Genomic DNA, 14,679 nt, shown 5'->3' with positions numbered 1-14,679 from the left:
AGTTGGTTCAGGCAATGCAAGCTGAATCTTGGTCCCACTTTAAATTTACACTCTGTGCATGAATAAAAGCTATTTTGCAACACAGAGAAACATATCTGAAGGTGTTAGAAGTGTTTTGCATGATTTTTGAAGTTAGACTCTGAAATGTCAGAAAACAGCTTTTCAGCGCAGAACAAAGTTGGTTCAGGCAATGCAAGCTGAATCTTGGTCCCACTTTAAATTTACACTCTGTGCATGAATAAAAGCTATTTTGCAACACAGAGAAACATATCTGAAGGTGTTAGAAGTGTTTTGCATGATTTTTGAAGTTAGACCCTGAAATGTCAGAAAACAGCGTTTCAGCGCAGAACAAACTTGGTTCAGGCAATGCAAGCTGAATCTCTGTCCCACTTTAACTTTGCAGTCTGTGCATGAATAAAACCTATTTTGCAACACAGAGAAACATATCTGAAGGTGTTAGAAGTGTTTTGCATGATTTTTGAAGTTAGACCCTGAAATGTCAGAAAACAGCGTTTCAGCGCAGAACAAAGTTGGTTCAGGCAATGCAAGCTGAATCTTGGTCCCACTTTAACTTTGCAGTCTGTGCATGAATAAAAGCTATTTTTCAACACAGAGAAACATATCTGAAGGTGTTAGAAGTGTTTTGCATGATTTTTGAAGTTAGACCCTGAAATGTCAGAAAACAGCTTTTCAGCGCAGAACAAAGTTGGTTCAGGCAATGCAAGCTGAATCTTGGTCCCACTTTAAATTTACACTCTGTGCATGAATAAAAGCTATTTTGCAACACAGAGAAACATATCTGAAGGTGTTAGAAGTGTTTTGCATGATTTTTGAAGTTAGACTCTGAAATGTCAGAAAACAGCTTTTCAGCGCAGAACAAAGTTGGTTCAGGCAATGCAAGCTGAATCTTGGTCCCACTTTAACTTTGCAGTCTGTGCATGAATAAAACCTATTTTGCAACACAGAGAAACATATCTGAAGGTGTTAGAAGTGTTTTGCATGATTTTTGAAGTTAGACCCTGAAATGTCAGAAAACAGCTTTTCAGCGCAGAACAAAGTTGGTTCAGGCAATGCAAGCTGAATCTTGGTCCCACTTTAAATTTACACTCTGTGCATGAATAAAAGCTATTTTGCAACACAGAGAAACATATCTGAAGGTGTTAGAAGTGTTTTGCATGATTTTTGAAGTTAGACTCTGAAATGTCAGAAAACAGCTTTTCAGCGCAGAACAAAGTTGGTTCAGGCAATGCAAGCTGAATCTTGGTCCCACTTTAAATTTACACTCTGTGCATGAATAAAAGCTATTTTGCAACACAGAGAAACATATCTGAAGGTGTTAGAAGTGTTTTGCATGATTTTTGAAGTTAGACCCTGAAATGTCAGAAAACAGCTTTTCAGCGCAGAACAAAGTTGGTTCAGGCAATGCAAGCTGAATCTTGGTCCCACTTTAAATTTACACTCTGTGCATGAATAAAACCTATTTTGCAACACAGAGAAACATATCTGAAGGTGTTAGAAGTGTTTTGCATGATTTTTGAAGTTAGACCCTGAAATGTCAGAAAACAGCTTTTCAGCGCAGAACAAAGTTGGTTCAGGCAATGCAAGCTGAATCTTGGTCCCACTTTAAATTTACACTCTGTGCATGGATAAAAGCTATTTTGCAACACAGAGAAACATATCTGAAGGTGTTAGAAGTGTTTTGCGTGATTTTTGAAGTTAGACCCTGAAATGTCAGAAAACAGCGTTTCAGCGCAGAACAAAGTTGGTTCAGGCAGTGCAAGCTGAATCTTGGTCCCACTTGAACTTTGCAGTCTGTGCATGAATAAAACCTATTTTGCAACACAGAGAAACATATCTGAAGGTGTTAGAAGTGTTTTGCATGATTTTTGAAGTTAGACCCTGAAATGTCAGAAAACAGCTTTTCAGCGCAGAACAAAGTTGGTTCAGGCAATGCAAGCTGAATCTTGGTCCCACTTTAAATTTACACTCTGTGCATGAATAAAAGCTATTTTGCAACACAGAGAAACATATCTGAAGGTGTTAGAAGTGTTTTGCATGATTTTTGAAGTTAGACTCTGAAATGTCAGAAAACAGCTTTTCAGCGCAGAACAAAGTTGGTTCAGGCAATGCAAGCTGAATCTTGGTCCCACTTTAAATTTACACTCTGTGCATGAATAAAAGCTATTTTGCAACACAGAGAAACATATCTGAAGGTGTTAGAAGTGTTTTGCATGATTTTTGAAGTTAGACCCTGAAATGTCAGAAAACAGCTTTTCAGCGCAGAACAAAGTTGGTTCAGGCAATGCAAGCTGAATCTTGGTCCCACTTTAAATTTACACTCTGTGCATGAATAAAACCTATTTTGCAACACAGAGAAACATATCTGAAGGTGTTAGAAGTGTTTTGCATGATTTTTGAAGTTAGACCCTGAAATGTCAGAAAACAGCTTTTCAGCGCAGAACAAAGTTGGTTCAGGCAATGCAAGCTGAATCTTGGTCCCACTTTAAATTTACACTCTGTGCATGGATAAAAGCTATTTTGCAACACAGAGAAACATATCTGAAGGTGTTAGAAGTGTTTTGCATGATTTTTGAAGTTAGACCCTGAAATGTCAGAAAACAGCGTTTCAGCGCAGAACAAAGTTGGTTCAGGCAGTGCAAGCTGAATCTTGGTCCCACTTTAACTTTGCAGTCTGTGCATGAATAAAACCTATTTTGCAACACAGAGAAACATATCTGAAGGTGTTAGAAGTGTTTTGCATGATTTTTGAAGTTAGACCCTGAAATGTCAGAAAACAGCTTTTCAGCGCAGAACAAAGTTGGTTCAGGCAATGCAAGCTGAATCTTGGTCCCACTTTAAATTGACACTCTGTGCATGAATAAAAGCTATTTTGCAACACAGAGAAACATATCTGAAGGTGTTAGAAGTGTTTTGCATGATTTTTGAAGTTAGACTCTGAAATGTCAGAAAACAGCTTTTCAGCGTAGAACAAAGTTGGTTCAGGCAATGCAAGCTGAATCTTGGTCCCACTTTAAATTTACACTCTGTGCATGAATAAAAGCTATTTTGCAACACAGAGAAACATATCTGAAGGTGTTAGAAGTGTTTTGCATGATTTTTGAAGTTAGACCCTGAAATGTCAGAAAACAGCGTTTCAGCGCAGAACAAACTTGGTTCAGGCAATGCAAGCTGAATCTCTGTCCCACTTTAACTTTGCAGTCTGTGCATGAATAAAACCTATTTTGCAACACAGAGAAACATATCTGAAGGTGTTAGAAGTGTTTTGCATGATTTTTGAAGTTAGACCCTGAAATGTCAGAAAACAGCGTTTCAGCGCAGAACAAAGTTGGTTCAGGCAATGCAAGCTGAATCTTGGTCCCACTTTAACTTTGCAGTCTGTGCATGAATAAAACCTATTTTGCAACACAGAGAAACATATCTGAAGGTGTTAGAAGTGTTTTGCATGATTTTTGAAGTTAGACCCTGAAATGTCAGAAAACAGCTTTTCAGCGCAGAACAAAGTTGGTTCAGGCAATGCAAGCTGAATCTTGGTCCCACATTAAATTTACACTCTGTGCATGAATAAAAGCTATTTTTCAACACAGAGAAACATATCTGAAGGTGTTAGAAGTGTTTTGCATGATTTTTGAAGTTAGACTCTGAAATGTCAGAAAACAGCTTTTCAGCGCAGAACAAAGTTGGTTCAGGCAATGCAAGCTGAATCTTGGTCCCACTTTAACTTTGCAGTCTGTGCATGAATAAAACCTATTTTGCAACACAGAGAAACATATCTGAAGGTGTTAGAAGTGTTTTGCATGATTTTTGAAGTTAGACCCTGAAATGTCAGAAAACAGCTTTTCAGCGCAGAACAAAGTTGGTTCAGGCAATGCAAGCTGAATCTTGGTCCCACTTTAAATTTACACTCTGTGCATGAATAAAAGCTATTTTGCAACACAGAGAAACATATCTGAAGGTGTTAGAAGTGTTTTGCATGATTTTTGAAGTTAGATTCTGAAATGTCAGAAAACAGCTTTTCAGCGCAGAACAAAGTTGGTTCAGGCAATGCAAGCTGAATCTTGGTCCCACTTTAAATTTACACTCTGTGCATGAATAAAAGCTATTTTGCAACACAGAGAAACATATCTGAAGGTGTTAGAAGTGTTTTGCATGATTTTTGAAGTTAGACCCTGAAATGTCAGAAAACAGCGTTTCAGCGCAGAACAAAGTTGGTTCAGGCAATGCAAGCTGAATCTCTGTCCCACTTTAACTTTGCAGTCTGTGCATGAATAAAACCTATTTTGCAACACAGAGAAACATATCTGAAGGTGTTAGAAGTGTTTTGCATGATTTTTGAAGTTAGACTCTGAAATGTCAGAAAACAGCTTTTCAGCGCAGAACAAAGTTGGTTCAGGCAATGCAAGCTGAATCTTGGTCCCACTTTAAATTTACACTCTGTGCATGAATAAAAGCTATTTTGCAACACAGAGAAACATATCTGAAGGTGTTAGAAGTGTTTTGCATGATTTTTGAAGTTAGACCCTGAAATGTCAGAAAATAGCGTTTCAGCGCAGAACAAAGTTGGTTCAGGCAATGCAAGCTGAATCTTGGTCCCACTTTAACTTTGCAGTCTGTGCATGAATAAAAGCTATTTTTCAACACAGAGAAACATATCTGAAGGTGTTAGAAGTGTTTTGCATGATTTTTGAAGTTAGACCCTGAAATGTCAGAAAACAGCTTTTCAGCGCAGAACAAAGTTGGTTCAGGCAATGCAAGCTGAATCTTGGTCCCACTTTAAATTTACACACTGTGCATGAATAAAAGCTATTTTGCAACACAGAGAAACATATCTGAAGGTGTTAGAAGTGTTTTGCATGATTTTTGAAGTTAGACCCTGAAATGTCAGAAAACAGCGTTTCAGCGCAGAACAAAGTTGGTTCAGGCAATGCAAGCTGAATCTTGGTCCCACTTTAACTTTGCAGTCTGTGCATGAATAAAACCTATTTTGCAACACAGAGAAACATATCTGAAGGTGTTAGAAGTGTTTTGCATGATTTTTGAAGTTAGACCCTGAAATGTCAGAAAACAGCGTTTCAGCGCAGAACAAAGTTGGTTCAGGCAATGCAAGCTGAATCTTGGTCCCACTTTAACTTTGCAGTCTGTGCATGAATAAAACCTATTTTGCAACACAGAGAAACATATCTGAAGGTGTTAGAAGTGTTTTGCATGATTTTTGAAGTTAGACCCTGAAATGTCAGAAAACAGCTTTTCAGCGCAGAACAAAGTTGGTTCAGGCAATGCAAGCTGAATCTTGGTCCCACTTTAAATTTACACTCTGTGCATGAATAAAAGCTATTTTGCAACACAGAGAAACATATCTGAAGGTGTTAGAAGTGTTTTGCATGATTTTTGAAGTTAGACTCTGAAATGTCAGAAAACAGCTTTTCAGCGCAGAACAAAGTTGGTTCAGGCAATGCAAGCTGAATCTTGGTCCCACTTTAACTTTGCAGTCTGTGCATGAATAAAACCTATTTTGCAACACAGAGAAACATATCTGAAGGTGTTAGAAGTGTTTTGCATGATTTTTGAAGTAGACCCTGAAATGTCAGAAAACAGCTTTTCAGCGCAGAACAAAGTTGGTTCAGGCAATGCAAGCTGAATCTTGGTCCCACTTTAAATTTACACTCTGTGCATGAATAAAAGCTATTTTGCAACACAGAGAAACATATCTGAAGGTGTTAGAAGTGTTTTGCATGATTTTTGAAGTTAGACTCTGAAATGTCAGAAAACAGCTTTTCAGCGCAGAACAAAGTTGGTTCAGGCAATGCAAGCTGAATCTTGGTCCCACTTTAAATTTACACTCTGTGCATGAATAAAAGCTATTTTGCAACACAGAGAAACATATCTGAAGGTGTTAGAAGTGTTTTGCATGATTTTTGAAGTTAGACCCTGAAATGTCAGAAAACAGCGTTTCAGCGCAGAACAAAGTTGGTTCAGGCAATGCAAGCTGAATCTTGGTCCCACTTTAACTTTGCAGTCTGTGCATGAATAAAAGCTATTTTTCAACACAGAGAAACATATCTGAAGGTGTTAGAAGTGTTTTGCATGATTTTTGAAGTTAGACCCTGAAATGTCAGAAAACAGCTTTTCAGCGCAGAACAAAGTTGGTTCAGGCAATGCAAGCTGAATCTTGGTCCCACTTTAAATTTACACTCTGTGCATGAATAAAAGCTATTTTGCAACACAGAGAAACATATCTGAAGGTGTTAGAAGTGTTTTGCATGATTTTTGAAGTTAGACCCTGAAATGTCAGAAAACAGCGTTTCAGCGCAGAACAAAGTTGGTTCAGGCAATGCAAGCTGAATCTCTGTCCCACTTTAACTTTGCAGTCTGTGCATGAATAAAACCTATTTTGCAACACAGAGAAACATATCTGAAGGTGTTAGAAGTGTTTTGCATGATTTTTGAAGTTAGACCCTGAAATGTCAGAAAACAGCGTTTCAGCGCAGAACAAAGTTGGTTCAGGCAATGCAAGCTGAATCTTGGTCCCACTTTAACTTTGCAGTCTGTGCATGAATAAAACCTATTTTGCAACACAGAGAAACATATCTGAAGGTGTTAGAAGTGTTTTGCATGATTTTTGAAGTTAGACCCTGAAATGTCAGAAAACAGCTTTTCAGCGCAGAACAAAGTTGGTTCAGGCAATGCAAGCTGAATCTTGGTCCCACATTAAATTTACACTCTGTGCATGAATAAAAGCTATTTTGCAACACAGAGAAACATATCTGAAGGTGTTAGAAGTGTTTTGCATGATTTTTGAAGTTAGACTCTGAAATGTCAGAAAACAGCTTTTCAGCGCAGAACAAAGTTGGTTCAGGCAATGCAAGCTGAATCTTGGTCCCACTTTAACTTTGCAGTCTGTGCATGAATAAAACCTATTTTGCAACACAGAGAAACATATCTGAAGGTGTTAGAAGTGTTTTGCATGATTTTTGAAGTTAGACCCTGAAATGTCAGAAAACAGCTTTTCAGCGCAGAACAAAGTTGGTTCAGGCAATGCAAGCTGAATCTTGGTCCCACTTTAAATTTACACTCTGTGCATGAATAAAAGCTATTTTGCAACACAGAGAAACATATCTGAAGGTGTTAGAAGTGTTTTGCATGATTTTTGAAGTTAGACTCTGAAATGTCAGAAAACAGCTTTTCAGCGCAGAACAAAGTTGGTTCAGGCAATGCAAGCTGAATCTTGGTCCCACTTTAAATTTACACTCTGTGCATGAATAAAAGCTATTTTGCAACACAGAGAAACATATCTGAAGGTGTTAGAAGTGTTTTGCATGATTTTTGAAGTTAGACCCTGAAATGTCAGAAAACGTCTAGGTTACGAAGGTAACCCTCGTTCCCCGAAGGAGGGAACGGAGACGTTACATTGGGATCTCGCTTGAGAGACCGATCACCTCTGAGCCTTATTAAAAAGGCCAATTGAAAATTGGCGAGTGGACGTGCGCGCCGGCCACGCCCCCGTACATACGGGTATATAAGATGGCTGCGCGCACCACTCAGTCAGGCTTTTGCTGAAGAGCCGGGAGAGCCCAGCGTCAGCGCGACGCCAGGGGCGTGGCAGGGGAATGTAACGTCTCCGTTCCCTCCTTCGGGGAACGAGGGTTACCTTCGTAACCTAGACGTTACCCCTTCAGTCGAATCACTTCGACGTTACATTGGGAACTAGACCCATGGAAAAGGCCACGACCCTGACGCCGCGTTACGCACAACGCCACGTGCCGGCAGGTCTTCCCAGACGTGTCCGCAGGCGGTCATTGAACGTAACCTTCCCAACGCCCCGAGGCCCCCTTTTTATAAGGGGGCCTGCAGGGATGCCAGATGTACTGAAGCATGGGTTGGGGGGGGCGGAGCACATGCAATTTGTGCATGTGGAAATGAGAATAATTCAATATATCCATAAGATTTCTTAGGGATACACGAGGGAAACAGCGGTCTCCTCCGCTGGAAAATATTGAAAAGTATAGCCACAACCTGCGGGGCGAAGGAGACCCAGGCAGGATCACAGCCAAGGACTACTCCGCATCTAGCCCTGACTGCGGGGCATGGAGGACCCAGGTTCGCCGGAGGGAACATTCTGGGAGATAGCGCACGGATCCACGTGGGAATGGCGCAGCAAGCCGACACCAGCCGTCCCCCCGCTCGCCTGAAGTCTTATGTTAAGACACGGGAGGAACGGCCTCTGCGCGGAGGTTGAAGAACCTAGCGAAGGTATTAGGTGTCGCCCAGCCCGCAGCTCTATAGATATCTGCTAGTGAGGCGCCATGAGCCAACGCATAGGATGAAGCAGCACTCTTAATGGAGTGGGCATGAACACCTAAGGGGCATGGCTCTCCCAGATATAGATAAGAGAGGGAGAGGCATCTACCACCCAATGAGCCACCTCAGTTTGGGGACAGCATTCCCTTTCCGCTGAACCCCAAGCAGATAAGCTGCTAGGTGCGTCTGAAGTGCCAAGCGAATTCATTTTCACATAGACACAACATCGCAAGGCTGGGTCTGCCTCCTCCAGGGCAGAGCTTGCAGGTTCACCACCTGACCGCGGAAAAGCGTGGTGGGGAACCTTGGGCACAATAGCCGGGCCGGGGTCTCAGGTAGTAACGTGAGAGTCGCCGGGCCCGAACTTCTTGACACACTTTGCTGGCAAGGAAAGCTTGTAGGTCTCCAACCCTCTTAATAGGAGCCGGGGCAGTCAGGAGCGCTGTCTTAATGACAGGACTCGACTGAGGCCCACTGAGCACCTCTGGGGAACCTTTGCTCGTTCAATGGGAGCCAGGGCAGTCAGGAGCGTTTTTCTCGCTCGACTGAGGCCCGAGGCTCCAAGGGAGCGCCCCGCGGCCTGAGAAGGCGATGGGGAAGCTTCCCTACAGAGAAGTTTGTAGGTCTCCTTACCCTCTTGATGGAGGCCAGGGCAATCAGGAGCGCTGTCTAAATGACAGGAATTCTAGCTCGACTGAGGCCAGGGGCTCAAATGAAGCGCCCCGCGGCCCCGAAGGGCGACGGGGGGGTCCCAAGAGGGTATGAGGCGCGGTCTGGCACCTCTGAGGGACCTCACGACCAGTGGGTGCTTACCTATTTTGCTTCATCTACTGCATGTGATATGCGGCTAAGCGGCGGCATATATTCCGAGAGTCGAGGGGACAGCCTGCGCTCCAACTCTCCTGCAGGAAAGGAAGCACTACTGCAATCGTGTATCTCTGTGCCTCTCAGCGAGAGGAATGCCAGCGATAGACCTCATCTCAGTGCGTGAGCCAGCCTTTGCCAAGGGAGCCCAGTACCGAGTGATAGTTTGTATCACGGCCTGAGGAAGGCCGGAGAGATCTATGGTGTCAAGCCGTGCCCTTACAGGGAGGGACTGCCGCGAGGGGAAGGTTACTAAGACCTAAGTCCGGGTGGGCCGTCCTTGCAGCGCAACCTCCAGACTTACTCCTCGTCCTCCCTGGACTCGCACAGAGTCTGCGCAAGGAGGCTCACTGGGGAAGGGCGTACTTGGGCCCCGGAGGTCAGCTATGTGCCAGAGTTACTCTGGCAATGGGAGGAATCGGGAGGGCGAGCGGATGTGGCTGGGCCTGCCGATATAACTCCAACTAGCTGCGTCACGGGGTGGAGTCGCCATTCTGCAGGTGGGTGGACTGCCGTGGGAACCGGGGGGCTGCACGGTTGAGTTTCCCTGCTTTAAATGAATGGCAAGTAGCAAAATCTGCCACGTTGGACTCCATGGGAGCAGATGGGAGGAGCTGTAAGCCTCTGTTGTACATGGCAACCCAACCCGTGGTAAGCCACGGGCTGACTTGTCGGCAATACTGCGGGAAAACGCCAGTCCGGAGAGAGCCGAGATGCCATGCCCATCATAGGACTCGATCGTGCTGCAGCGGTCTCACATGAAACAGCTTAACGGCAAGCGGCTAGAGCTGACATGTGCCCCAGGAGCCTCTGATTTGAGGGGACCGCTGAATAGTTCCTGATTAGCTCAGAGACTACAGCACCAACTGCGCGCTCTTGGTAGCAAGGCGGGCCGTCTTGTGGACCGAGTCGGGCTCCCGACCGAGGAAAGGGATTCCCTCGGTTGGCCTGAAGGACCAGATGGCGGGGGTGCCGAGGCACCAGGTCCCTGTATTCGCACAACGGAACTCACGAGTGGGCTGGTAAGCACCAGTCGAAGAGACGGTTGAAGACGCGAGTACCTGTCTGCCGAAGAGGGGACAGGGGAGCTCCTATGGCCTAAAGAAGGCAGGAAGGAGAGGGACTAGCCAAGTGGAAGCACCTCGCGCTGAGCGCTCGACCCCCGGGGCAGACCGCCGGAGGGGTGTGCACCGGGGAAAGATCGAGACGCGACAGCGGGTGCCCTTCAGGCAGATGGCTGCAACCCAGCCCTGGAGACGGAAACATACTTGTATGTGCGTCGTCGTGAGCATGTGTGCCGACAGCCTAAGAAGGGATCGGAACAGAGCTCCATCCAGGGCGGATGTTAACCCACCACTCTAACTGGACACGTGAAGTCAGGACTCTTATCAAACCCCGACCTCGTCCCGGCCGGAGAGACAGGCTGGATTGCGTCCTTCGCCAGTAGGAACGCGACCTCCGCAGGCAGAACAGAGGCACGCCTGTTTCCGAATAAAGAATGTAAGGGGTACCTGTGAGTCTGGGCGGACGCCTGGAGCCGGGCCGTACCGTCCGTATCAACCAGTGTAGTGGTATCAAGGGAACGTTGACCGGCGTGACCGTGGTGGGGCAGCCTGGGGAAAGACAGGGAAGGAGACAAAACCCAGAAGGATAAACGTCCTGGAGAAGTGTCTAACTGCGCTAAGCAGTGCTTACCTACTTCCCTGGTTCCCGCGCTGGCGACATCCGGTCCCGAGTCTGGTTCCGAGGAGTGGAAGTGCTGCTCAGGAAGGAAACTCGGGGCCGGGGCCCCAGAGGTGAGAAAGCTGGGTCTTTCTGTGATTTCAAATGACCGGCTAAGTCCCGCTTCCAGCGGGAGTGCCGACAGAGTAGCTCTCTCCACCTCCGGGGGTGCTCGCATCAGGGACGCTTCGAAGCTCGCCTGCGAGGGTCTTCCGTCGCAGGACCCTGAGAGGCGAGCGGCGTCCCTCTCCCACGGGCGGCTCGACGTCGGCTGCGAGCCTGGATCGTGTGGCTCAGCAGGGGACGGAGCTGCGGGGGGACGCCCTCGGCGACGGGCAGGCGGAGGCGGGGGCCCAGGCGGCGGAATGGTAACTTCGCGGCGGGGCAGGATATGTTGGACGGCCTCCGTCTGCCTCTGGACCGTTGGAGCGCCAGAGGAGACGCCCAGCCCGAACGACGGGGAGGCGTACTGCTCTGGCAACTCGACGGGGTATGCTGATGGGCGGAGGATCGCAGGCTTTTGGGGGCCGGCGATACGTTCGACGCCGCTGAGCAAAAACCCTTCACGGTGTCGCCGAATAGGCCGCTCTGGGGAATGGGAGAGTCGAGAAAGCGAACTTTGTCGGCCTCTGCCATCCGGGCCAGAGTCAGCCATAGGTGGCGTTCCTGGACCACGCAGGTGGACATCACCTGACCAAGGGGACACGCCGCGACCTAGTGGCCCGAAGGGCGAAGTCAGTGGCGGCGCGGAGTTCTTCAAGTACCCCCTGGTCAGGACCACTCTCGTGCAGGCCTTAAGGTGCCTGCACCTGGCACTTTTGCAGTGTTGCAATGGCCTGCAGGGCGGGGCAGCGTGTCGGGGGGCGCAGAAAAGGCCCAGCCGATGAGGGCGGAAGAAATTTCACATGCCCTAAAAGGGAGACGCGGAGGGCCCCACCAGGCGGCCGCGCCCGCGGGCAAAGGTGCACCGCGATGGCGCGCCCGACCTGGGGGACCGCCACGTACCCCTTGGCTGCCCCGCCATGGAGAGTGGCGAGGGGAGAGGAGCTGGAGTGCGCTTCAAATTAATAGGGCGCCATCGATTTTGTCAGCTCCTCATGCACATCCGGTCAGAACGGGACCGGGGGGGAGCGCGGCGCTGCCGCCGGTGCCCCCCCCAGGAACCAGTCGTCCAGCCTAGAAGGATCGGCCGGAGGCCCCTGAGGAACCCTCAAACCGATCCCCCCCGGCTGCCCGGAAAAGCATAGCCGACAGTTCGACATCAACCTCCGGGGGGGCAGCGACCACGGGTGGGCGCCGCGCCGCGGGAAGAGATGTGTCACCGTCTGACTCTCCCTCTGATGCTGTGACAGACATCTCATCCTCTGCAGGAGCACCGAAGGAGACGCTCAGCCCGCCAGGCGGGGAAGCGTCTGCTGCGGAAACTCAACGGGACCGCGCTGAGATAGAGAGGTCCGCAGGGCTTTTTGAGCCGGCGGAACGCTGTCTATCGTAAATTGAATGTCCCCCCCCGCGCCCCACCGCGGTGGCCGAAGAGCATAGGCGGCTCAACGGCTGACCACGGGAGGGAGGCGGGGGGAGCCAGCTCGCGAACGAGCGGCAGGACTTCAGCGTGGTCATGGTCATGCTTTCACCGCATGGACCATTCATGAGCACCACCCCAGCGTGCTCAAAGCCTAAACACGTGAGGCAGCGCTCATGTCCGTTCGCTGAGGAGAGGAAACTACCACATCCAGAAACGCACGGCCGAAAAGACATCCTGAAAAGGACGTCTAAAACGGCTGCTAGAAATTGCTCTTTTGTGATCCCGGTTTGCCCAGGGAGGGGCCGCGGGGCAATGCACTCGCCGGGGCTGCTCGCTGGAATGCAAAAAGGCTTTATATGGCCGTGAAAACGGCCGCCCGCGGGACCGCGCTGACGGCTGCCAAACAATGCTCTTTCTGTGAAACACTCTTTTAGTTATGGCAGCGCAGCAGCAGGAGGGAGCATGAACTCTGAAGAACTCTTCTCGGCTGTTTAGAGGCTCGACACATCGGCTCTGAAAGCAAAAGTCTGACTGAGTGGTGCGCGCAGCCATCTTATATACCCGTATGTACGGGGGCGTGGCCGGCGCGCACGTCCACTCGCCAATTTTCAATTGGCCTTTTTAATAAGGCTCAGAGGTGATCGGTCTCTCAAGCGAGATCCCAATGTAACGTCGAAGTGATTCGACTGAAGGGGTAACAGCTTTTCAGCGCAGAACAAAGTTGGTTCAGGCAATGCAAGCTGAATCTTGGTCCCACTTTAAATTTACACTCTGTGCATGAATAAAAGCTATTTTGCAACACAGAGAAACATATCTGAAGGTGTTAGAAGTGTTTTGCATGATTTTTGAAGTTAGACCCTGAAATGTCAGAAAACAGCGTTTCAGCGCAGAACAAAGTTGGTTCAGGCAATGCAAGCTGAATCTCTGTCCCACTTTAACTTTGCAGTCTGTGCATGAATAAAACCTATTTTGCAACACAGAGAAACATATCTGAAGGTGTTAGAAGTGTTTTGCATGATTTTTGAAGTTAGACCCTGAAATGTCAGAAAACAGCGTTTCAGCGCAGAACAAAGTTGGTTCAGGCAATGCAAGCTGAATCTTGGTCCCACTTTAACTTTGCAGTCTGTGCATGAATAAAACCTATTTTGCAACACAGAGAAACATATCTGAAGGTGTTAGAAGTGTTTTGCATGATTTTTGAAGTTAGACCCTGAAATGTCAGAAAACAGCTTTTCAGCGCAGAACAAAGTTGGTTCAGGCAATGCAAGCTGAATCTTGGTCCCACATTAAATTTACACTCTGTGCATGAATAAAAGCTATTTTGCAACACAGAGAAACATATCTGAAGGTGTTAGAAGTGTTTTGCATGATTTTTGAAGTTAGACTCTGAAATGTCAGAAAACAGCTTTTCAGCGCAGAACAAAGTTGGTTCAGGCAATGCAAGCTGAATCTTGGTCCCACTTTAACTTTGCAGTCTGTGCATGAATAAAACCTATTTTGCAACACAGAGAAACATATCTGAAGGTGTTAGAAGTGTTTTGCATGATTTTTGAAGTTAGACCCTGAAATGTCAGAAAACAGCTTTTCAGCGCAGAACAAAGTTGGTTCAGGCAATGCAAGCTGAATCTTGGTCCCACTTTAAATTTACACTCTGTGCATGAATAAAAGCTATTTTGCAACACAGAGAAACATATCTGAAGGTGTTAGAAGTGTTTTGCATGATTTTTGAAGTTAGACTCTGAAATGTCAGAAAACAGCTTTTCAGCGCAGAACAAAGTTGGTTCAGGCAATGCAAGCTGAATCTTGGTCCCACTTTAAATTTACACTCTGTGCATGAATAAAAGCTATTTTGCAACACAGAGAAACATATCTGAAGGTGTTAGAAGTGTTTTGCATGATTTTTGAAGTTAGACCCTGAAATGTCAGAAAACAGCTTTTCAGCGCAGAACAAAGTTGGTTCAGGCAATGCAAGCTGAATCTTGGTCCCACTTTAAATTTACACTCTGTGCATGAATAAAAGCTATTTTGCAACACAGAGAAACATATCTGAAGGTGTTAGAAGTGTTTTGCATGATTTTTGAAGTTAGACCCTGAAATGTCAGAAAACAGCGTTTCAGCGCAGAACAAACTTGGTTCAGGCAATGCAAGCTGAATCTCTGTCCCACTTTAACTTTGCAGTCTGTGCATGAATAAAACCTATTTTGCAACACAGAGAAACATATCTGAAGGTGTTAGAAGTGTTTTGCATGATT

This window comes from Garra rufa, chromosome 6, assembly GCF_049309525.1.
Source record: "Garra rufa chromosome 6, GarRuf1.0, whole genome shotgun sequence".
NCBI classification, from domain to species: domain Eukaryota; kingdom Metazoa; phylum Chordata; class Actinopteri; order Cypriniformes; family Cyprinidae; genus Garra; species Garra rufa.
Note: the sequence above shows the minus strand (reverse complement) of the source record.